This window comes from Numida meleagris, chromosome 9, assembly GCF_002078875.1.
Source record: "Numida meleagris isolate 19003 breed g44 Domestic line chromosome 9, NumMel1.0, whole genome shotgun sequence".
Taxonomy (NCBI): domain Eukaryota; kingdom Metazoa; phylum Chordata; class Aves; order Galliformes; family Numididae; genus Numida; species Numida meleagris.
This window is the reverse complement of record NC_034417.1, coordinates 13,954,446-13,978,933: the sequence shown is the minus strand read 5'-3', so window position 1 is coordinate 13,978,933 and position 24,488 is coordinate 13,954,446. Positions and strand designations below refer to the sequence as shown.

At 43.6% G+C, this 24,488-nt stretch overlaps 1 long non-coding RNA gene across 1 annotated transcript in view; it reads right to left on the bottom strand.

The window, feature by feature from the left end:
* The window catches only part of LOC110404039, a 41,948-nt gene continuing 27,783 nt past the window's right edge, over positions 10,324-24,488 (bottom strand). The window contains exons 2-5 of the long non-coding RNA XR_002442024.1: positions 20,246-20,345; positions 16,514-16,669; positions 13,990-14,170; positions 10,324-12,414 (exon numbers count right to left, since the gene is read on the bottom strand). This is a non-coding gene — a long non-coding RNA (uncharacterized LOC110404039). The remainder of the gene's footprint in view (positions 12,415-13,989; positions 14,171-16,513; positions 16,670-20,245; positions 20,346-24,488) is intronic.

Sequence of the window (24,488 nt, the reverse complement as noted above, 5' to 3'; positions counted from 1 at the left end):
GCAAAGTCTTAGTGCCCGAACACCCTCCATGCACTCATTTGTTCCTATGCCATTCTTAAAGACTCACAGCTATACCATTGCATCTACACTTCGACAGCAAAACCAAACAAAAAATCCCACTGTGCCCACCACAGTGCTGGCCTGCTTTCCTTGGGCAGCCATGCCAAGAGTTCCCCGGCTCTTCTCTTTGTGGTGTTTGTGTTATTGTCACTTGGGTGCCTGGTCTGTCACTGGGAGGGCAAGCAATCTGAGACAGCGCCTGCGCTCATGTTTTCCATTAAGTGATGAGCACACAGCAGAGGCAGAGAGGGGTATTAAATAATAATGACAATAATCATACATCTGATAGAGTTCAGTTCCGCTTTGGCACTAAATGGAAAGCTGAAAGCCTCCCTATGGATCTTTTCCATCTACAGCATCAATGATTGTAACAGACGCATCAGTTTTAAATTAATGCCTTGCATGACAAATAATACCGATACATGCGTCTAGGAAATGTGGGCCTAATCTGGCACGTCTTGAGTAGCTGCAAATGATGACATTGCCATGTCTGTAATGACACCTATAAAATCTACAGATGTGGACCACTCTTTTAACTGGAGCAAAGCAACACAGAGCTGTTGAAATGGCACGTGTCCTTTACCTCCAAATTTATAGGAGCCTCATGAAATAAAAACAATGAATTTTCGAGTTCATGATTTAAAAAACACCTGTGAACAGGAAAGGATTAGCAAAAAAACAAAGAGGAATGAGGAAACAACTGACGATGAAAAGCACTGATCCATTTAAATACAGATGAAATGATTTGGCAGCGTACTGGAAAGGAATATTAAACAGATGCAAGCTATTAATTTTCACTGAGGGTCAGCCTGGGAGCTTGAGTAGCAGGTTAACCCTTCGCAGAAGGGAAGACCTCCCCATAAATCACAGTTTCTGCTGAGCAGACAGGTGTTGCTATCTGGGGTCGTTGCGAGGAGCGGTACCCATCTGCTAACAGCATTGCACCGCTGCATGCCAAGCTCTGTTGGGGGCTGTTGATACAGCTCATGTAATATCTGGGAAATGTTTTGGACGGGTGACAATGTTTGTAGAACGGAGAGACTGTTTGGAAGACGGAAAGATGGCAAATGGCAAAATCAGAATGAAGAAATATTGATCCCTTTCACTTATTTCTTTCAGGGCAGGGGGAGAAGGCTGTGTGGTGAGACTCCATGAAAAATGCAGTTTGTGCAGCTAGTGCTCCTCGTGGGAGCAGAGATCTTCCAGCTCATAGGTCAGCATTGTGTGTTGCAAACTCCCTGCAGGCCGGGCTCTCCTGCTGGCTTCTAATGGCTGTGTTCTGTGCTGCTATCTGAGCATCTTCCATGTTGAGCCTAACAAACATGAAATTCATGCAAGGATTCGTGATGTCACTGGCTCATCTCTAAATTCAGATGCTATTTCTCTACTCAGCTCTTTCGTAGGGAAAGGAGAATGCTGGGAAAATCCTTAGTGTGAGGAATTTCAGCCTTGATGCATCTATTCTGAGCACTCCACCTAAAGCAGAGTACTTACCACCTCTCAGCTACCTACTCAGCCAACTTTTTTGTCCTTGTCCTTAAAAAAAATAACACTAAACTGTACAACAAATCACTGCATTTGTCCACAGGGGACCATAAATGCCACTCTGCTCATACCTTAGTACTCCTTCAACTATTCCACTGCCTGGTGCTAAAAATAATAATGTGAATGCCTCCACATCAGTCTTTTCTATTACGATTAAGACAGTGCCAGTCATAAAGGTCACCATAAGACAGCCTACAGATGGTGAGTCCCCACAAGGCAGTGTGACTAGCACCTTAAACGCTGGAACGCAGCCTGGCCAAGTGACTAGTCCAATGTGAGAAATGAAAGCAATACCCACTGTGATGAGAAACGTTAGAAATGAGCATCCACCGTCAGCTGCGTTCAGATGGCTGAGAGTCTGGAGTGCCCCATTTTCATGTTCGTAACCCCAAGCTGCCTTAAAGAATCACCCCGAAGCTCAGCAGCAGTGGCAGCTCTGAGCACTGCTTCCTCCTGCAGGCCTGCCCTTGAGTTTATCAGCGTGCTCCTGCCGGGAGCCCTGCTCTGCCCAGCTGGACTGGGGAAGATTCAGGTTGCTCGTGCTTGTGAAAATTCCCCCAACAAAACCATTGTAGCTGGTTGAAGGGGACTGTATTTCTATCCCTCAGAAGAGCAATATTCCACCCATCGCTGGATGCACTCTTAATTACTTGCATGCACATGGTGTGGTACAAAGGCTCTAATGCCCCCCACTTTTTCCCCAGCCTTTACCTCTCACTGTTGTGTCTTATTCTCCAACACAAAAGGTTTATAAGTGAAATAAATTCTGCATAAAACCTAACAGTAGCTGCATTGAGTACTGAGATCCCTTAAGCACATTTGTAACGTGCTCAGCACCAGAACAGTTTATCAGTGGCGATTTCAATAAACTTTGCCACCATTACAACATGTTAAAGATTGTTGGGTCTGATTTAAATATAGATGTTTACAGAAGACAGGTTGATCATTGTGTCCATATCTCACTTTCAGTTGTATCATTCTCCGTTTGGTCTTCAAAGACTGCTCAGTTTTCCCTTCTACATGTCATTTTGGTTTCAGAGTTGCCCCAGCCAAGAAGACACATAGGATTTCAGATTGATCTGATTATCTGTTTACAACAGACTGATCCCGAGTTCAGAAGCATCACTGTTTAAAAAAGCATTGAAGTCTCAGCTGTGAATACTGAAGTGTGTTTTATGTACAACCTTCTGGTCTTGAAGACAAAGAGAAGTGCTGAAGCATTTAGCAAGTATGCTTCTTGAATATGTATTTTCCAGGTCAGCCTTAAGGCAGGTTCTTCTTTACAAAAGCAAATTCAATACTAAAGTTGAAAGTCCAGACACTTCTTAAAACTGTGAAAAATAATTAGAAGAAATAAAATTATGTTTGGGTAACCTTTCTACAGAAGAATCCTCTAATTGGTACAGATATCAGTGCAAGGAGGAATGCTCAGAAGAAGCATTGATTACAATTCACATCGGGGCACCGCTCACCAAAGGGCAATCACTTCTTTCATTAATTGCTTTAAAAATACGATCTAGAGAAAGCTGCTTATGAAAGAAATGTGGGACTCTAATGATTCCTGTTGTAATCTGTGGCAATGTTTCCACTGACTCTGGTGTGAGAAAGTTGTGCCCTCTCTTTCAGCAGCAACAAACCAAGCCCCAGCTCGGATCAGCTCATCTGCTTCACCCAGGCTTGGTTCTAAGAAACTGGCTGCTGCAGAGGTGAGTGTGGTAAGAAGTGCCAAAACCACAGCGCTGGTTACTGGCTGCTGAACTGAAAACACATTCCTTGCAACACCTCAGAAAGTGCAAGAAAAAAAAAAAGTAAGTCTGGATATGTTTCATCTCTCCAGGCAATTTTTCTTCCTAGGCTACAAGAATCTATCTTTTCAGTTATTTAATAAAAAGTCACAGAGTGTAATTGTTAAAATGAGCGGTGGGAAATGCAAGAGCCTGACAAGAAATTACATGTCTTATTTATCTCCACCTAAGTTGCTCCTCCAGGAGCATGCTGGTGGAATGCATTGCATTTGAAGGTGCACTTGCCGTGCTTGCCAGGGGTACTTCTCCAAGGCTGTACAGCAGCTTCCTCCCCAGCACAGGTCTTGGAGGGAAATGCCCACCCTGGGCTGCCTACTGGTCTTCATGCATTCTTGTTCCACCCATGCCCTTGCTGTTCATGCTGAAGCAGGAATGAAGCGAGCGAGGCAGAGCTGGAGGTCTGCGGGTGGCCTCCTGACTGTAGGCGAAATTAAATCAAAGCTCAGGGAGCAGTTATCCCTAGGGAAGAGGGCTGGTGCTTACAAACATTCTCTGCAAATGCTTGAAAAACTGCATGAGCATGGTGCATAGTACACAGTCCAAGATCAACGAGCTTTGGCTGGAATATAGATCAGAATAGGTATGACAAGATGAAAATCATCTTTGGGGCACATTTATTTCGTGGAAGGGGCAGTATAAAATCAGATCGTGATTAACCAGACTGGAATTCTTCTGTGCAACGATTTTACAGCATGTGTATGTGCTGATAGCATTTGCACTCCGCTTAGTTAATGCTGGTACACTGAGCTCCAGCCCTACAAAAATACTCTGGTTTTCACAGATAGTTATCTGAGGGCACCAAGGGTCTTCTGGGATGCATGGCTTCTTCTCAAGAACCTAGCGACTATTTTGATCAGCGCAGTGTAAAAAACCTGGAGGGAATTTAAATTAGGTTTAAGTTATTTCTTCAGTTTTACTGTCCTCATGCATTTTGGGAAGAACAGGAGCAAGCAAAAAATGAACAATATTACAATTATACCTTCAGAGCGTTTGGCTTATGTAGGGCAACTGGGCCAGCAGATGGTGAATGCAATTTGATGAACCAACGTATGAAATAACTGATCTAGACAGACGGATTAATGTGGGGTGTGTGTATAAACTGAACAAGGATCGTGAGAAGTATACGGGGCTATTATGGGGAATCACTGAAGCCTGAGCACAGATGCTACAAAAGACAGCAAATCAAACTGCACTGGCACAGTAATAGAAACAAAGACAAAAGGTGAGAGTGCTATTGTTTTAGTCTTTTGTGCACAGTACAGGCTTTGATCTGCTGCAAGGAGAGAGCTGCCTTGGGGCAAGGCACCACAGGATCTAGTGGTGAGCAGAAAGTTCACAGCACTGGGCTAATTTACACTGTAAACTACAGGAAGATGCGGTGATTATGGAAAAACACCTTTAAGGAAAGGCTCCATCCGTACATTGCATCTCTTACACTAGCCCTCAACAAGACAGAGCATCATATTAGTGTTGGCAAAGTGGGCCTGGGTGAGAAAAAAGGCCAGGCTGTCTCTTCCAAAGCATAATGCAAGCGCAGAATAAGTAAAACGAGGACACGCGCTTGAGAGTACTTAATGGGAAGCACCAAGTTTTTAGTTGGTAATAGCCACTTAATCAAACAGGCCTTATACAAAGTCTTTCTAATCCTAGCTCATCAGCTGCAGCTATGCATCGCTGGGGTATTCCCAGGACAGTACAGTTTAGCCGGTAATGAAGTCTAAATGATATCAGGAAATTTGGGCCATGCTTCTGGCTGCACTGCTCACTCCCTAAGGGCATGCATGCACGCAGTGTGCACGGGTGGGGATCATGGGGACATTCTGACCGAGAGGTTCCCAGAGTGGGCAGGGGCACGGCAGACACATGTACCCCTACTGCTTTGGTGGTTGCACCTGTGTGCCCCTGAGCTGCCCACCTCAACCCAATGTGTTCAACAAACTACATGTTGAACATGCTACACCAGAAAGCCATGACCAACCCTTCTGTGCAAGCCCAGAAACACTCCTGGGGTCACTGGTAATGCATTGGCACAGGCTGCCCAAGGAGGTGGTGGTGCTCACTGTCCCTGGAGGTGTTCAAGAGCCATGGAGATGTGGCACTGGATCAGTGGGCATGGTGGAGGTGGGTTGACTGTTGAACTAGATGATCTTAGAGGTCTTTTCCAACCTTAATGATTCTATGATTCTGTGACTGCTCATCTGAACTTTCTTCACATTGCCTTCCTTCTCAAGGGGGGTAATAACGTCTGGCTGGCACAGAGCAGCAGGACGTTGCTGTTGTCCTTATTTCCTAGCAGGCTAAGATACTTTTGGCTGGACATGCGGTGGGTGGAGAATCGCTTCAGTTCATTTCCTGCCCGTAACCGAGCAAATCAGCTCATTTACGCAGAGCTTCGATTAGCAGAACTGATGTAGAGACATGAGGAAGTTCTTATTTGCTTTTCTGCCCACCCACGGTCACACAGCCCAAAATCAAATTAAACCTTCACCCTGGAAATGTGTCCTTTTGTGCCATGCACTTAAATCCCACTAAGGCCCTAGGAGTGCTGAGGAGTCAGAACAGCGCAGCCTGAAGGGATGAAGTGCACTCAGAATTTGACTTTGGGATTTAATGGCTGAAAAAGAAAATAAGAGCATTGGAGAAAATCAGTTTAGGGCAAGTAAAAATGGATATTTCGAGAAAAAAATAGTTTTCTTCAGCTTTGGATTATTTACCTTTATAAACTTTTCTCCCTTATAATAAACCAGTTCTAGGTCAATTTTTTTTTCAGTAAAAATTCCTTTCTCAGCATGAAGAGGCAAATCTTTTCAGCTTGAAAACATACCCCAGCAACTGGCAAGCCAGAAGTTAGATATTTTGTTTTAAAAATGTGAACATGGAAGTTTTCCATGCTTTTTTTTTTCCAGCCTTCATTGTTATCCTCAGTCAACTCAGATGCTCAGTCTCAGTTCATCTAAAACACTGTTTGGGGGGAAATTCTCTTGCTCAAAAATACTTTCAGAAGCTGGATCCTTCCCTATGGCCACCAAAGCCTTAGATTCCAGTTCTGTTTTGCCTTCTTTTTTTACTCCCCTCTCCAGAAATTTGGGGGCTGAGAGATCGAATGGAGAAATTTGCTATCTTATTTGACTGTTTCTCCCTTGTTCTCTGCTGCCCATTGCCTGTAGGTGCCCTCCGCTGCCCCAGATCCCAGAACCTTCCTACACCCAGAAAGGTGTCAAGATGGAAGACAGGCCAGTAATATGTAAACCAAAGCATGGGTAAACTTATGGTAATTAAGGTGGAGTCCTGAAGCGAAAGCAACCCTTTAGGGATAGGTTAGTGTTAGTTAGCTTTAAAATAAATTGCATGAGTGTGCTCAGACCTTATTAGTGGATATTCCCTGGGTAGAGAATACATAAGACATGTTAAGAGTTAAGCTGAGAAAGAAAAGCTTCAGCAAGGGCTATTTAGCTCTTACGAAGGACCAAGAAGGATTTCATTTAGATTTAATTTAGCAGGGTTTTCTGGTTAAGAGATTTTACCTTCTCTCTTTGAACCTCTGCTCTTAGAGCAGGATTCACTAAGACACCAACTACCCAGCTGCTGGCAGGTAGTATGCACAGACAAGTACAAGCCAGCCAATGGTGCAGAGGGCAGAAATCCCACTCTTAGCACCAGGCTGCTTACACCAGCAAAGAAAACCAACAGCGTGGGTGCCAGTAAGGTACAGGAAAGAATTTGAATAGCATGTACATGGCACGTGAAACAAGGCAGCAGGGACAGGTCAAGGTCTTCACCTCAACTCATGCTCTTCCAGCACTGCTTTCATCTAACACACAAACCAACAGGCCTCCTCCTCCTCTCCCCCTCCCCATCTGTACAGGCAGGTGGTCGGCACCTGTTCCGAAAATCAATCAGAACAAATCTCAGTTCCGAAGTGTTTTACATCTTTGCTGCATTTAGCGAAGACTAACGAATGGTAGCTCTCCAGCCAAGTCAATGCTGTTTGACAGAAATGTGTTTGTTTTAGTTTTAGTGTAAAAGGCGGAAAGGAAAAGATGTTGGCACAGTGTTCTCACTGGCAAAAAGCCAAATCAAGTGTGGAGGATCCAAATTGGTTATAATTAGAGATAGAGATCGTCATCCCTCGTGGAAGAACTATGTTTAGTATTTAAGGGCATGAGCCACTGTTCCTTATGGCATTTTTCTTATTCTCCATAGATAGCGTCTTGCAAAATGTCATGGTTAAACAGATGTAATTAAGCAAATTTATTTTTATTATTGATCATTCTTTGCAGCCTGTGCTATGCAAAACACTCTGTATGCATTTGTGTTCTTTGTTGTTACATGAAAAAAATCACTTTTTGCCTGCATGCAGCATCAATAAAACAAAATCTACATGGTCTCACACCCAACCACGCTCCCTGACGTCAACTCAGATGAAGCATCGCTTCATCCGGAAGAAACAAACTGCTGTCAGGTCTGTCACCTTTAGGATACATGGCAGCCTTTTTCCTTTCTACTGGCTCCTCTCTGAAGTACCTGGTTCTGATTGACTCTGGTTCTGATGAATAACTAGCCTGTTTTCAGACACCTATAAAATGCCTTTTCCAAACAGGGAATGAACTGGATATTAACTCTGGCAGCTCTCTGCTTGTATACAGACCCATTACTGCTGCTCATGAATCATCCTGGGAGAGAGTACCTGCAAGTGTAATTGTGCCCAGATTCTCCTCTGGGTTCATAGAAATGTTTACAGCTTCTTCTGTACCTTAAGTGAAATGCAAAATCAGTGCTCACTGATATTAAATCATCAGGTTTCATCTGGAAGTTTTCTGCTGAAGCATAGCTAGATCTAACAAGCACCATGGTGCTCTGGCTGTATGTTTGCCTCAAACTCATCTTCACTGCCAGGCAGGATGGACAGGGGTACAGCCATTTGTGCATTTCACAGAACCAGGCACTGGTGAAGGTTGGCTTTCTGCAGTTAGATTTTGTAGGTTTTGGGGGAAGTTTTAGCTCTGGTTGGATCCATCCATCCATGATATCTCTCTCTTGAGCACACTGCCTACTGGTCTCATAAAGATAAAGAATGTGATTCAACCTTGCCTTCAGCTGAAAATTGGCTTCAGCTGAATGCTGGCAGAATTTGGCCCTAGGTTTTGATAGTTTTGGGGAAGGTTGGAGGCAGACAGGGAAACATAAGGACACAGACACGGAATGATCTCATGATTCTCACGAAGACAAGCAAGAAGCAGTTAAAAAAAAACAAAAGCAAACAAATGCTACATTCAGTGAAATCCGTATAAAAGTTTCGATAGGTTTCATCCCAGGGAAATCCTACCCAACTGTATGGATGTTCCTGTCCTTCTCCTTTTGCCCTGGATGATTTTGCAGCCACCAGCAGCAGTGATCCTCCCCCTGCCCTGGGCTGAATTCAATCTCCCACTATGTCGGCAGCTGACACCTCGGCAGACGTGGAGACATTTTGGGCGCTGCCAAGACTGCTCTCAGTGCCAGAGGAAGGATTATTATCTGCTGAATCAATGAGACCCGTGTCAAACTCAGCTCTCCTTCCAATACTTTATTGCTGCATGTGTCTGAGGAAATGGAAGTATTCTGTGATAAATACTGGGGTGTGATCTATATCCCACTTCTGCTGTTGTATGCTCCAGGTTGGAGCCATCTACATGGAAACACAAAATAGATGCAATTGGTATTTATACCACTTTAGGCATAAATTCTGAGCTATAAAAGTTCAGAAAAAAAGCCTCCCTCTATGGAAATGAGGTAACAAAGGTTAAAAACTCTAGAGTGGCCAAGTTTGGCTCTAGTTACAAAACAACTGCAGTGCTAGAGCTGCGAGTGGAAATTTTTCAAGTGACCTCAGCAAAGAGGAGTTTGCATGAGCTCCCTGTCCAGTAATGCTTTACCCAAACACATACTCACACATACACCACTGCTGGCAGCCATCCTCCCCTAGCAAAGAGGGCTGGACACATGGCAGGCACCAAGTGTGTGCAGTACACTTTGCCTCAGGCTGCTTGAAATCCCAAAGATTTCCAGAGAAGTGCAAATGTTACGCTGTAGGTTGGCCATTTCCACCCTACACAGTAATCTGAGTTCTCCCTCAAACTTCTGCCAGTATTTTTAAACAGGGCTGGGGCAGCCCCTGTCTATAAATACTCCTCTTCCACACCAATATTTGAGATTCCAGCTGATCAAATTCTGTCTGCTGCACTACTCATTTATTAAGTACTAATGCTTTGCAACACTCGTTTCATTTCTCTTCCCTCTTGTCACTGTTGGGTGACTCTTGCTGGGATGCACTCAGATTTTGGAGATTTAAAGAAGAAACGCGAGTTTTTCCCAAACTGAGAGCCCTGTAGCTCTCAGCCCGCGGTGTTTCCAGGATGTGAAATAACACAGTCAGCAGGACAACATGTCAGTCACCAGCAAAGCCAAAAATAGCACGTCTACAGCCAAACTCAAAGGGCTAAAAGGCTGCACTTAGAGCAGATGTTTTAAAGCTTGTGCACAAGCTATAGGCTTATTAGCCAGCCTGAATCAACTGAAAAAGGCCTTTGGGAAGTATTAAAACTCTTGGCTAGGACACTCCTTTCTCTGTTGGAGGCGCTGGAGATTAGTCATACTTAGTAGTAAAAATAAAAGCGCTAACCTGGGCTGAAGTCTCGCTCAGAGGTTTCTGGACCTGGCACCGTTTCTGCTTTGTGCCACGTGCTCATTAAATGCACCAGGAGTTTGGTCTCAGGAAGAACTAACCAGGGGAGTTAGGGTTCAGGGAGAGCGCTGTGCTACGGAGGATGGGGTGGAAGCAACTACTTTAAAAATGGAGAAATTTGGTAATGACAAAAAGACAAGAAATGGGAAATTTCACAACAAAAAAACCCACAGTGTACTAAAAATTGCGGAATGCTGGCACTCCCAGCCTCATTTTGCTTCTAGCCCAACACTTAAAGCACCAGATCTGTGACAACAGGCAACATTCAAGATTCTGCCATTTTTCCCACCTAGTATCTCAGTAATGCTTGCTGATGAGCAAAGCATTTTCTCTCCACCTTTATTGTTTCTGCTGTAATTTTACTTTTACATATCTCCTAGCTACAACTCTACCTCCTTGCCATGGCACGAAAGTGCCCTGATGTGTCATACATACTAAGGAACCACAACCCTAATCCTCTGCTTAGCAATTTTACAGCTTAGCGTGTGAAAACATCAGCTAACCGGGATGGAGAAAGCCAGGTTTTGCCCTGAGGTATGGATATTTGGAGCCAGTTTCTTCAGTCACTAAGCTTTTGGCCAACTAACACCGCTTCTTTTTTAGTTTTTTTTCTACGTCACAAGAAAAAACACTACTGAAGCTTTTCCTAGCTGCCAGATTCTAGTAAAAGGCTGGAAGTAATTACTCCGTTAGTCTCCATGCCCTCCTTCCCACAACGATCAGGACCAGCACATTATAAAAAAGGTTGGTTGGACTCAATAGTGAATAGCAAACAACTACGTAAAGAACAGTAGAGAGAAGAAATAGACTGGAGGAGGGAAGTGAAACAGTAAATACTTTAAATTCCCTCTTTCTTTTTGAAGAAGTGAACCACTTTTTGTACTTTCTCTGGCCTTGGTAAAAGCTAGCCTGAGGGAAATACTTCAGTAGTGGTGCTTGCTCATGGTCCTGTGAAGAGCAAAGAGGTTTTTTTCTGATAAAATTAACCACTGTGGTGTTAGAGATCTCACCCAAATACGTGTTTGGTTTTTTATTCTGACCCATCTGGTGCAGCTATACCAAGAGCAGAGGCAGAAGTCACTGTAGGCAGCATAATGTAAAGCTATTTTCTTGCAGAATAAGACAAGAACTGAGAAATGAGCAGTGGTTCAGCTGAAAAGCTCAGGTTAAGTGCTAGAACAAAAGCCCATTGAGGAATTAATTTGTAGGCTTTGCAAAGGGTAAGGGAATGAAATCTTGCTAAATGATTTATTCATATTTTTCCTTAAGAGTAGTAAGCATGAACTACTGAATCGTAGCACAATGGTGCACTGATCTACCTGCAGTGCATTAACTGGCTCATTTATTCTGCAGCAAGGTTGTGGGTAACAAGGAGCCTCATTAAGGGCTGATCTCAAAAGAAAATGGCTTTAGTCTGCGTTTACATTTTTCAGGCACTCTTGGGGATACTGAAGGTTGCTTGAGCTGGGAGGGATGTCCTGGTGCTGCTCTGTCTTGTCTCCTGGTGGTGCAGACTCCTGAAGCTGCCTGTGCATTTTACTGCTCCCAGCATGTTGGCTCTGGTTCCCTGTCATCAGCTGAGCTACCTACATTGTTCTGATTGGATTTGGCACCTGGAAAAAGCTTTCTTTCAAGAGCGAGGGAGCAGCAGTACTGTGTGGTGCAGCTGGCATCATCCTAGGAGTGAGAAAGAGGGCTGGCAGAAAACAAAAGTTTGACCTATATAGAAAGATCCATCTGTCTGAAGGAATGTTCGTGTATTTCCTAGAGTTAGCTTCTTCACCCACTTTACCTGTTGGTATTGTTCTGATAGCTTAACAGTAATTGGCTGGCTTTACCAGAAATGGCCTTTTTTCCCTTCGTCTCACAGCTGTCTCCTAAAGCACAGCTCTGGGGAAGGCTGAGCCCTCCAGCCCTATTGTCCTCGTTGGGTTTTCGCAGCATCCCCAAAAGTTCCCTTAAGGCTGTTCTGCTCAGTCACTGCATTGCCTTCCTGGGTGCTTTCATTTTTTGCTGTCAGCTGCCTGCAATTCACACAAGCTGTCGTCTTAATAAATAGACCTTGCCCTACACCAATCAGACAAACATATGGAATATGGAGCAACAAATGACAAAGCAGCCCCATATCTTTCATACCATCATTGGCCTTCATGTCTTGCAGGAGAGAGTTTCCTCCAGCTGGTTTCATCATGGCTGAATGATCCTCAGTATTAGATGCAGGGCAAAAGTGAAAGATCACGACACCAGAATCTTCTGCACGTAACATTACAAATGACTCGCCTGCAAATGGAATGAAATGTCAGGAGATGATATCAAATAAATGAAGATATCACCACAACTACTCATGTGCAGCACAATGTCGCAGACCTTCTCTCTACTATTTCAAAGGTACTCACATTTCAAAAGAGTGGGTTTTTTCTCCTCATCGTAGGGAAAACTGATGCTGTGGAATTGAAAACACAATTGTGGTGCATGCTGTACGAGAAGCAGCCACTTGCTGCCTTGGAAACCTTGAAAAGACTTTGTCTCTGATTCCAGTCTCTCTTTCTCTCACCCTCTAATTATGTAAGCCCCACTCATTTAGATTTGGATTCAGCTTGCTTTCCTTCCTAGTATCCATTACACCATTAGTCTGTTGCAATGTCAGAATGACCTGGTGGGAGGATGAAAAACATCATGGGTTGAGTGAGGAAGCAGGATGTTATTCCTGGATGGGCCTTGCTATAAGTAGGACACAATGGAAGAGATTCCCTGTGTCATTTGTGGTGGCAGTGGGATGGCAGCAGCCATGCTGCCTGTTCAGCCATCAGAGTAGCTGAACTGCTAATTTAGATGTAATTGGGCACCATTGATTCTATTTAATGGGGCCCTGGATAAATTGCTCTCCTGCCTAATTGGTGCAGTTACCATAGAAGGGACTGGCCCAGAGTGCGGAGCAGTGCAGGCACCTAACTCCCACTGAAATCAATTATGCTGAAATCAATGAGAGTTAAACAGCTGAACAGCTTTAAAAATCTGGCCCTGGGTGCACCCCAGAGCTATAATTTATCAAAACACCAAATAAATGGCATGCCTAGTTGATTTCAATAGGTGTGATAGGTTTATGGGAGTTATTACTGGAAAGCCCCCAGCTTTTAATAGATGTCTTCTGTTATTTTTCCAGGATCTGAGTTTTGTTGATGCACAAGTGCAATGAAAATATTCTGGGGTCTTTTGATTTTGGCCATGGTGAGGGTGGGGATACTAGACTAGACAGACCTCCACACTCAACCCATTTGTAGCCCTTGCCAGGGCAATTGACTTGAGGCAAAATTCTGAGGTCTTCACCCCATCAAAGCTCTCCTGAACACCACTGGGCACAAAATCAACAATGACATTGAGGATGTGGCCTTTTCCATGCACTGCAGCACGGTAAAAACATCTGCACACCAAATCAGAAGACTACCATTAATGCTTTAGATTTCCAAGGGAAATGATTATCCTGCTAAGGCGTACTGGTGCTCACTGGCATGACCTTACCTCTCTGCTAAGCAGAGTGACTTATCTTTCATAACTGTTGTAAAGTGCTTCAATGCTTGGCATATTAGATAACAAACCACACCTCAGTCCCTGAAAAACTGAGTCACGCCAGGACTGGTACTGAGTGCAGGGCTTCAGTATTTCAAAGTGCCCCGTGGTGAGGACACACTAACAAATGACTGATTTATGTCCCACTCCAGGAATGACTTGCCATTGTGCTTGGGAGTTTAATCACAGTACATCCATGTTGGACTTTCTACCTACTCTTCTGTTTTCTCATGCCCACTGTTCCTTCGACATCAGAGTCGAGAGGAAATTAGAAATTTTGTTTCTTACCACGAAGGTTGAGGTAGCAGCACGTTCAGTGTCCTTGAAGGATGAATGGCCAAACTCTGCTTTGCTGCAGGTGTTCCTGGGAATCCCAGCATTTCCAGGATCACAGCGGCGTCTTTTGTAGGCTGTGGCGGATGTACTGAATTTCTTTGTTTATGAAAGTATTTCTATGATGCCTCGTAACCTGTCAAACCAGACATCAAGAATCAGCCTTTTAGAGAGTGTCAAATAGTTTCAAATCTGAGATGACTTCAAGTTGCTAATTAGGTTGCTGATGTGCCACCAAAGACATCAGGTCCTGGCACCCAGACTTGATGACAATATGTAAACTCTTTAGTGATCTACATATTGGCTCAGTGACTGACTTTATTCTTTCCTGCTCAGAATAGCAGTATTTCCTCACCCCTCCAGCGAATGACATGTTTCTCACATTTTTGTGGCACAGCTTGGTCAAGAGGCTGGAAGGTGTGAAAGAAAAGCAGCAACAAAATCTTGTATCACTCCTTCCCAACATAACTCGTGCTGGCACTCTTTATCTTGTCCTTGTTAAACATGCCAGCATGCACTTGGGTTTGTCATGCTGCATGGCAGAATCATAAAGAATCTAGCTGCAATCACAGCCTGGTTGTTTCTTAAAGTCCCCAAAATCCTGCATTGGACTGAAGGCAGCCAAAAATGCAAGTAGGCTTCAGATGGACTTTTGGAAGTATCAGAACACAATTCAACAATGGCAGAGATATAAGGCATTGGGAAAAGCCTTGAGATCCTCTTTGTCCTTCTGTGTCATTGGAAATTGGACCTTGAGTTCCTGAAACAGGCATATTTGATGTGACAGTTATGTACATTTGCTCTTGCATGCTTTTCTGTCCTTTCTCCACTACGACTTTCTTAATGCTTACTTGAGGAAGCAGAGTGGTCTTCAACGCGATCTGATCGACTATTCCATGACCTAATCCAGGTCATGTTGTTCCAGTAACAGCAATAGAGAAGTATCCATGAATATCTTGTCTATTAATGACATAGCACATCCACAACATTCCTGCAAGTCCTCCCCACCAGTACTCACAACAGGTCCACGTGTCGCTTTCTCTTGCCTTTGTTTCTTTGTTTTTAAACCAATGTGCTTATGTCACTGGGAAACAACTTTGTCAATGTCTGTGTTTTTTAGAACGACCTTGCTGGCATTTCAACCACAGTACGTGAGAGACCTGAAGTGCCTGCAAACTAGTAAATATGAATGCAATAAATATGTAAATCAATCTATGTATATTTATAGCCTGGCAGAACTCAAAGGACCAGATTCTAGCCAAAAAACACTGCACTATTTTTTCTCCGTTCCCACTGGTGTCAGTTCACTGGAGCTCCATTCAGGTGCCCACAGTGACTGGCAGGGCACCCTTATTAATAGTGCCACCATAAAGGCCACTCCGTATTTATTTGTTACAAAGAGTTCTTGGAGCAGAGGATTGTACTGAGAAGTAAAACCAAATCAGCTTTTATAAAGAAGAAAATAAGAAGCCACAAAATGAATGTAACACTGAGCTTTCAAACCCCATCTATTTACTTCTTGTTTGTGGGTGAAATTTCCTTCATTGCTCATCAGTCATGCCAGCTATTGATATTTCTTCTGTCAGGCACTAACAGTATCTGACTGACTGACGTTATCTGTCCATTGACTGCCTTGATTCTGAACCTTTTTGGATTTGCATCTCCCCTAAGCATTTCCCAGATGAGGAATTTAAGCCAAGTGACAAGGAGTATTAGTTGTAGTTACTCTTCATGAATCTCTCAGAAGTAAGCTAGAAACCTCAGAAGTATTACTTCGAAAACTTTGATTCTATAGGAAAAATATTTACATAATACCACTAACATCTCAGGCGTCATTGATCTCTCACATGGACGCAATACAGCCAATGAGAAACTTGGCAGAAAACATAGAAAGAGAATGTTCTGGGCATAAGGAGCTGGGTCCTTTTCTGCCTCTCTGGGCGGAGATGGAGTTTCCATTGGTGGGTTCCGTCATTCATGAGGACAGATGTGATCCAGGCTCCACTTATATCCAAAGTGGGTGGCTGCAGCCTCTCACAGTCAAGTGGAACAACACATACAAACATTCATTCATGTTCAGATGTCATCCCGATATACCAAAGTGAAGTTATTTTCTCCCAGGCAATACCTCAAAGTTAAAGATCTGAAGATCTGTGCAACAATTAGATACAGTTTCTCACAGTCAAGAAGTTCAAGGGCATATCGATGTAAGGAGTCGTGTTGGTGTCATTTATGGCACATCCTGTTTTTATCTGATTATGGACTCTACAGTAATTTACATTTCCCATACATCATTTAAGATTAAATTACTAGGTAACTGATTGAGGCTGGAATATGGAAAAAAAAAATCGAAAGCAGTGAAAGGAGCATGGTGGGGAAGAGCATTTCATCTTACAGCTGGTTTAGTCACACAAGAATAATCTGACTGTAGACTAACCCTAGGAAGTTCAAAAGCTATTACTTTATGGATGCCATTTACCACTGATGAAGGAAGAAATCTGCCCTCCACTCATGTTCTGAACGCTCTTATGAGGTGTGAATGAAGCATTTCCTTCTTCAATGCGACCACTGGGATTGTAGCTGTCTATATTTTATTTTAATTGTTGATCATTTTCCAAGGATCAATACTCAGTTCCTAGAAAAGATGCAAAAAATTCCAGTAATGTTAGGCAGAGAATTACTATGCACCTCGAGGATTAATACCTAGGTAATGAAATCTACACTGCAGCATGAGCCAATTTAAAATTCTCTACAACATTGATCTTCCTTTTCAAGATGCAGAGGGGAAAAAATCATGTTGTGTAACATCAGCTGTCAAGATAGAACAGGGGCCAGGTAGCTTATCACATAAGCATGTTTGACTCTATCAGTCATTTGACAACACAGCTTCAGCGGTGCTTTGGGAAGCGAGATAAAAAAAAGTCAGCGCACAGGGCAGAGAGGCCACTGGTATCTCAGAAACTGACGGCAGGATTTCTTGCCATCAACTCTGCTTGACTCTCTATAGAAGACACCCTGTGCTTAACACCAGCAGCAATCGCTCCAGACAGAAGCAAGCATTGGGCAAGACTTGGTTTTCATCAGTTTGGTGTCCAGTTGTCATTGCTTGAGGGCTCAGCCTGGGCAAAGGCTGCTGCACTGGAGCAGATTGGAGCACTCTGGAGTGCACTTGTTGCACAATTTAAAAATGCTTAAGTGTTTTCTGTACTGTAGGAGTCTGGTTTTATTTGTCTGGATATCCTCAAGTGCAAGAGGCTGTCACCAGAGATTTTTACCCGTACCAGGAATGACAACGGGACAACATTAGAGCAGAAAATAAAAAGTACCAGGAGGGAAAGCCATGATATCCATGCATGTCATTGTTTTTCCCATCCCCGGATCACGTTCATACCTATCATCTGCAAATGGCAAAGCTTTGCATGGAAAAATGTTCTTTTCCTTTCTTACCTCAAATCACGTGGAGGAGGAGGTGCTCACAGCTGTTGTGTAAAGCATAGCAGTACAGGCTAGAAATGTTCAGATGTTTTTTCCCCCCCATTAGAAATCTGCAAATTCACTGAAAAAGAAGTATCCCAATCCACTGGAATTCCTGTGCAAATCCACCAGATATCTGAAGCAACCTTCCTTAACAGCCATGCTTAAACCCTCCCTGCAGCCCTGGTAATGCTTTGCTTGGCAGCACCTCTATCTCACAATTGTTTTTATTAAAAATTATGGCACATTCCCCAAAATGAGCATTTCATCCTGTAAATCATGGAACTGCGCTGATGTGATGGCTACGATTCCACAACTTCCACAGAGTGAGTTTTCTACCTGTGGTTGGTAAAAATCTTTGTAAAGATTCTCCCCCCATGACCAGGAGATCTTAGAATCACACACATGATTTTCCTATGTCATTTGTTGTAACAGTCATAGTTTAATTATGGCTGAGAGTATGCTGGATACTGCTCCACATACAGAAGAGAGAAGCAGCTGTGAGGCATGAAACAAAAACATAGAAACACAGAATCATAAAGGCTGGAAACGACCTCTAAGATCAAGTCCAACTATCAATCCATCACTGCCATGTCAACTAAACTACAACCAATGTACATACCCAGTCTGCTGAAGCTTACCTGCCCGTTAGAAAGCTGTGCTAGTCATGCATATATATTTAATTCCAACCAACTCACTTTTACCTTCCTCAAAAATGGAAAACAGCACAGAACAAAAAAAAGAGGAAGAACAAAGTTGCATTCAGAGGACATGGAAATAGAGCAAAGAAGCTACTAGAATTAGAAATAAGCTGGGTTTGGAGAACTGCAAGGACGTTAACCCAATATTTCGGGATGACAGATGAAACAGAGGTGTATTTTGGAAAATATGCCCGGTTGGGAAAGATCCAAAGCTTTGTTCCCGTCAGACTGAGCTTGTGACAACCTATCATTCAGGAAGGAGGTCAGAGAAAGACTCAGTTTTCTCTTGGGCCAGAGCAGGTGTTAAACAAAGGAGTGAGTCTGTGAGTGGTGATCACGAAGGTGCATGGATTTGGTGGAGGTCATAGGAGTAAAAACCAGAAGGGAGGAGGTCAGTGGAATCCCATCCCAGCCTTCTCAGGAGCCCCACTGTCGGCCAGTGCTCTGCATCACTCCTGCTCTCCATTGCTTCCAGCCAGATGAGCTCTGTTGCTTCTCCACAGCTCTCTATGTGATATAGAATCTCTCGCAGGCCAGAAATGATTTCTCATCATTGCCTGTGCAAATCAGATGATTTGTGCCCCATTGTAATGAAAATCGATCCGATGGCCATCCAAGCCCAGGAGGAGAGCACTGGCAACATCCCCTGACATTTCCAAAAAATTCACTGTATTTTCTCTGCTAAATGATGCTATGGACAGAAGCACTAAGACCATTCTCCTTGTCAGTTCCAGAGACAGGTATTTCAGGGAGAAGCAATTAACCACCAGTGATTCCTGTCCTTCCCCAACAACTAATTGCAAGGCAATTAAGCTGGTGAGAGAAGGTGGCTGTGACGGAGGGGACTGTCAGCACCAAAGCCTGGCAGAATGAAAGCATTGCTGCATCACCTGTGAGGTACAGTTACCAAAGCACTCTGTTTTGACATACAGTAATTACGCTCCCATCTCTTTTTGTCCCTTTTGTTTGCTGCTGCCACTGAATTTCAGGCATTATGTGGCACAGTAGAGAAAGACTTGAGAAATCCCTTAAAAGCCTCCACAAGGAGAGCAATTTTTCAAACTAACGTTCAAAGAAGGAACTGGGCCCCTCCGATGATTAATCCCAGTAATTATTCATCAAGCCAGGTGGTAGGACAGCAGCATTAAGGGCTGTGATGAGTAAGGTTTTCTGGGCCTGAACGTAGAAACTAAATACATCAGCAAACAAGCAGGCAGCAGCTAGCAGAAGTACAACATTAGTTTTACTCCCTGTGTTATTACAACCTGTATTTCCACTAGCAGGCTGCAGTTACCAAGCCATCATAAATCTCTCCGTGGAGCCAGTTCCCTAAGCGCTGCAGGTTTAGCTTTAATCCTTTGGGCTGTTGTAATCCTTTGCACTCAGGGAGACTCAAATCACCCAGCTCTCTGTGTGTCGCTGTCGTTCAGATGTGCTTTGGTCTAAAAAGTCAACCAGGAGGGTAACCAGGCTGTGGTAACATCCAGCTATAGATCAGGTATTGGTGGAGAATATTTGATCTGCGTGGTCATACATGGTACAGAGATCAGCTTGCTGTGGTCACAGTGGAGTTGGGTGGGTGGGTTCCATGAGTTCACTGGTTTGTGTTTCACAACAGCATGGTGACCTCCAGGACTCAAACACAAATCCCCCTCTTTGAAATGTCACTTCTTGTCTCCTTCTACTGAAGGAAATTTTGCATTGCACAGAACGATGCCCTAGATTTCCAGTGCAGAGAGCTTCTTCTGTTAGGTCAGAGCTCTGCATATTTTATCACAGGAGCTGGATAATAGACTTTTTGATTGTGCGAGTGATCTGTTCTAGGAAACATTTCCAGTACTTGGGGTTTTCCTGCTCACAGTCTCCTTCCCAGAGCAGGGAGCTGTGGGGAACCAGGCAGCGCTGGCACCCGGCCATCCTCTGCTCCCCAGCCACCATGCCAAACCCTCCCTGAAGTTACACTTGGGTAATTCCATTGAAATCAATAAGAATTTTTACAGTGTGATCAAAAAGAAAACTTTTTAAGATATACTTACTTTTTTTTCCCCCTTGAAATAGGCACATTAAGATCATTCTCCTTCCTTCTTGCTCTCTTGTGGGTGTACTCCTTGTGAAAGTTTCCATTGTTGAAAATGACTGTACAAAAAGGCAAGAAAGAGACAAGTTGAGTGGCTTTTTTTCCTAAAAGCTCTCCTCTGAAGAGGAGCTTGCAAGAAGTGAAGAGAGAACATGAGAATTTGATGCTGCCTTTAAACACATGCAAATTTAAAGGGAAGGTATGGGTGCCCTTAAAATGTCAGCCTAAAAGTGGATAGCAAAGGGAATGTTAATCACTCCCTAGTGATGGAGGCCTAAGCTACAGAGAAATGAAATGATATGCCCCTCATCACACACACGGAGAATCACAGAGCATTTTGACCACTGGAAAGTCTTTCTTTTGGTTAGCCTGCTGCTCTCTCTCCCAAGAGCCAAAATATGGATTTCCAATCAGAAGCCTCTGCAGAACCAGTGTTAATCTTGGGTTAAACCGCTGCATTTGGTCTCTCACTGCAAAGAAGCATTTTGACACCATGTTGATGCCAACATCTCACCAGCATCTGTCCTCGTGAATGAGAGAATCCACCAATGGAAACTCCACCTTAACCCAGAGAGAATGACAATGACCCAGCTATGGACCCAGCTTCCTAACGCTCAGCAAAAGACACCTTGTGTAGAGACACTGCCCGCATTAGAGCCCAGCATCAACCAACACCCTCCTGTAGCTTCTGTTCAGTTGATTTAGACATCAGTAACATTATGACAGCAGCAGGAAATTCAGCTAGCTCTCATCATCTAAATTCTCATACAAGTCTCTGCATGGGTTTGTTGAAGCCCGCAATGTGGCAATCACACTTTCCTCAGAACCTTCTATAACTAAGCAAGGTAGAAAGAAAAATAAAGTAGTTACTCGTAAAACAAAGCAGCAACAGCAGGAGAGTCCTACACCCCGCTATGTTCCAATATTTGTTAGACAAGTTATCCTTTTTTTTACTGTTAATTTTATTTCAGAGTTTTACAGCTCTCTAAGTGCACAATATTGAACACGTAATGGTTCGTTTAATTTAGAATAAAATCTATAATACGCTGACATGTAACCAAGTCTCAGAACTATCATCCTACAGCAGTCAGTCTTTCCTTGCTGTCTCCCCCAAGAATGCTTGAAGATCTCCTTTGTTTCCTACACAGTTCTGTGTTCTCCTGTGAAGACAACTCTTCATAATCCTCACTCTTCACTCATCAAATTGCCTCAAGAAAGCAGTAATAAGAGGATGCTGAGGGAGGTTATACACTGAGCACTCAAATACAGAAAATACACCCTGAACTCAGCTTGTCTCATCAATCTTAATGTGTATACACATTATTTTTAATAATCAAAAAACATTTCCCTCCCCGTAAAGGATCTGATCTGGAGGGGATCTTATGAGGAAAAGCATTCAGCAGCTCCACTATAAATAACGCCTCTAATCCTGCCTGTAATGAGGGTATCGTTCTCCACAGAAATGCTGTGGTATCTTTGTGAAGCATTAGATATCAGCTATCAGGACTGTGTAGACATACAGCGTTATTAGCGGATCAGAGCACATTCCTTGTTCTGTCATCTGCAACCTCCTATTCAATATTTCACTGCCTCTCCAGGGAAGGTCCCTTTCCAGGCTGAGATTCAGACTCCACACCAGCAGAGCAGAGCTAATTGGGAGATGACAAATGTTTGCTGCTGGACCTCTGAAGACTGCTGTGATCCTGGTTCCCAGCTGTCTTCTAGGATGACCAATTCATTTTGGCTGAATCACATAATTAAATGCATGAGTAAAATTCTCCTCAGTCAGCCTCTAATCTTTCCTCATGTGACTGTAGATCTCCAAACTGTCTTGCATTGTGGTGCTGAAGGATTAGATTCTTCCATTAGGAAGTATTAGGTTAAGTCAACGGAAGGTTTGGTCTCTTCCAGAGATCATAGAGTTGTTAGAGCTGGAAGAGACCCTTAAATGCCAGCTCCCCTGAAGTGAACAGGGATACCTACAGCTGACCAGGTGCTCAGAGCCCTGTCCAGCCTGACCTTAAATTTCTCCAAGGACAGGGCATCCACCACCTCTCTGAGCAACCTGTGCCAATGCCAAGATTACATTTTCTTATATCCAGCCTAAATATCCCCTATCACAAAGGGAATCTGCCCTTCAAAACACCAGCAGACATTTCCTAAAAACAGTTGGAAATGCTCAGCTACATAGAGGAGACACTGTATTAAAAGACACTGATTTGCTGTAGACTGAAATGAGTGGTGGAGGGAAGCTCCCCGTGTCTGCTTTTGTCCCACTGGCAGTCCATCGCTCTGCAAGATCCTTGGATCATAGAATTGTTTGAGTTGAAAGGGACCCTAAAAGTCATCTAGTCCAACTCCCCTGCAATGAACAGGGACATGCTTCCCACCAGGCAGGTATGCAGTAAGGATCTTCCTTGGACGCTGCTGGGTGAACTTCAGATAATGAAGATGCTTGAGATGACTCTGTAAACAGCTTACAGGAGAAGAAAAGGAGAGTAGAGAACTTAGCAATTCCAATAAAATAGCCACATGAGGGAATAAAGTTATTCATTAATTTATTTCAGTTAGAACCTGTATACAAGTTTATGCACTTATTTTGCCTCACAGAATCTTTTCAAGCATCATCAGTTCTCATCTAACAGGAGGCATATTTCTACCGGTGCTCAGAATCCCCTCCTGTCTGCACCAAAGCCTTCCCAAACCACCAGTGTCTAACCTAGCACTCTCTACCTGCATCCAAACACTTTTCCTGATCATCAACTCTGGGCTCTTTTCCTTTCTCCATAGAATTGTTTGAGTTGGAAGGGACCTGGTCATCAAGACCAAACTAGACAGCATTTTTGCTGCCACTGTATTCAGATTTCTTCTCCGGAGCACACCCACAGTGCTGCTCCAAGCTGGGGCCCAGCATATGCTGGGGGTGATTGGCAGTGGGAGGCACTGAGCATCCCAGTGTGGCACCTCAAGTGGGCTTGGCTGGAAGCACCCTGTGGCCACGTACCGACGAGCTGGCTTCCTGGTGACAGCAGAACCTGACAGGAATAGGGCTCGGATCCTCCAGCTGCAACCTTCCTTCTGCCTGTGCAAGTCACTGCCTAGTTCTTACCATCAGATGGACTTCAGCATCCTGACATGTCCCTTCCAGCAAAGAAAAATGCTTAATAAACAAAACCCCCACCCCAGCGTTTTGAAAACATCTTCCAATAAAATAAATCCAAGAAAAATAAAGGGAAATTTCCAACAGATGAAACTGGCGCAGCCTGTCAGTACTGCTGCACTGAAACAATCAGTCATACCTAGAAGCTAAGCTCCCATGAAAGGCAATTGCATCTTCGTGTTGGTAATGCTTTTTGTCATCGCAGTATGTCTGTAAGGTACCTCCAGCCCAAGCACGCCTAGTTTAACATAATCCCTTCTGATAGCAAATAGAATTTTAGCTGTAGTCAAAAGGGCTTGACAGACTTGCTTTCATTTTTGTACCATCTGTACTAAGGATACAAGCAGGAAAAAATAACAAGAACCACACATCAGCTAACTTATATTTTAAAAAAGCTAAGTTAAGGAAACCATGACTGCTCTCTGATGACACCACAATTAAGCCCAGCTATCCTGGAGTGGGATTAGTGCACAGACAACATTTGGGATAACAAAGCAAACCAGCAGTAGCTGCTCCCTGAGTGACTCAAGTCACCCCGATTATCTGCTGCATGATCAAGGAAGGAAACCAGCAAGGCCAAGTGATTTATGCTCCAGAGGTAACTTACTCTGCCAAATTAAGGCTAGCATGGCTACATTGTCCTCAGAACTGACTACAATGGCTCCACATTAAGGAAGAGTTTGGATTAGCGTGCACTGAGGAATGAGCATTTGCCAAAAGGAAACAAAGCAAGCAGTGGGAAAGGCATTAGCTGGATTCATTTTGCAATGTGACATTTTTTTAGGTTCCCTTGGAAACAGTTTGGAGTTTGACATCTGATGCTTTCTAAATACATTGCTGTGTTTGTAGCATTTTGAGAGAGAACCTGTAATCATCACAGCCTCTTTAATGCACCACAATGAAATCTGACTGTAGCAATAAATCATAACTCATCCTATTCTATTCGCATTGATTTTGGTGGAATAAGGGCTCAGTCCAAAGGAATAAAACCATGTGAATGCTTTGTTAGCTTCCTATCACCTCTTTCTCTATTCATTACTGC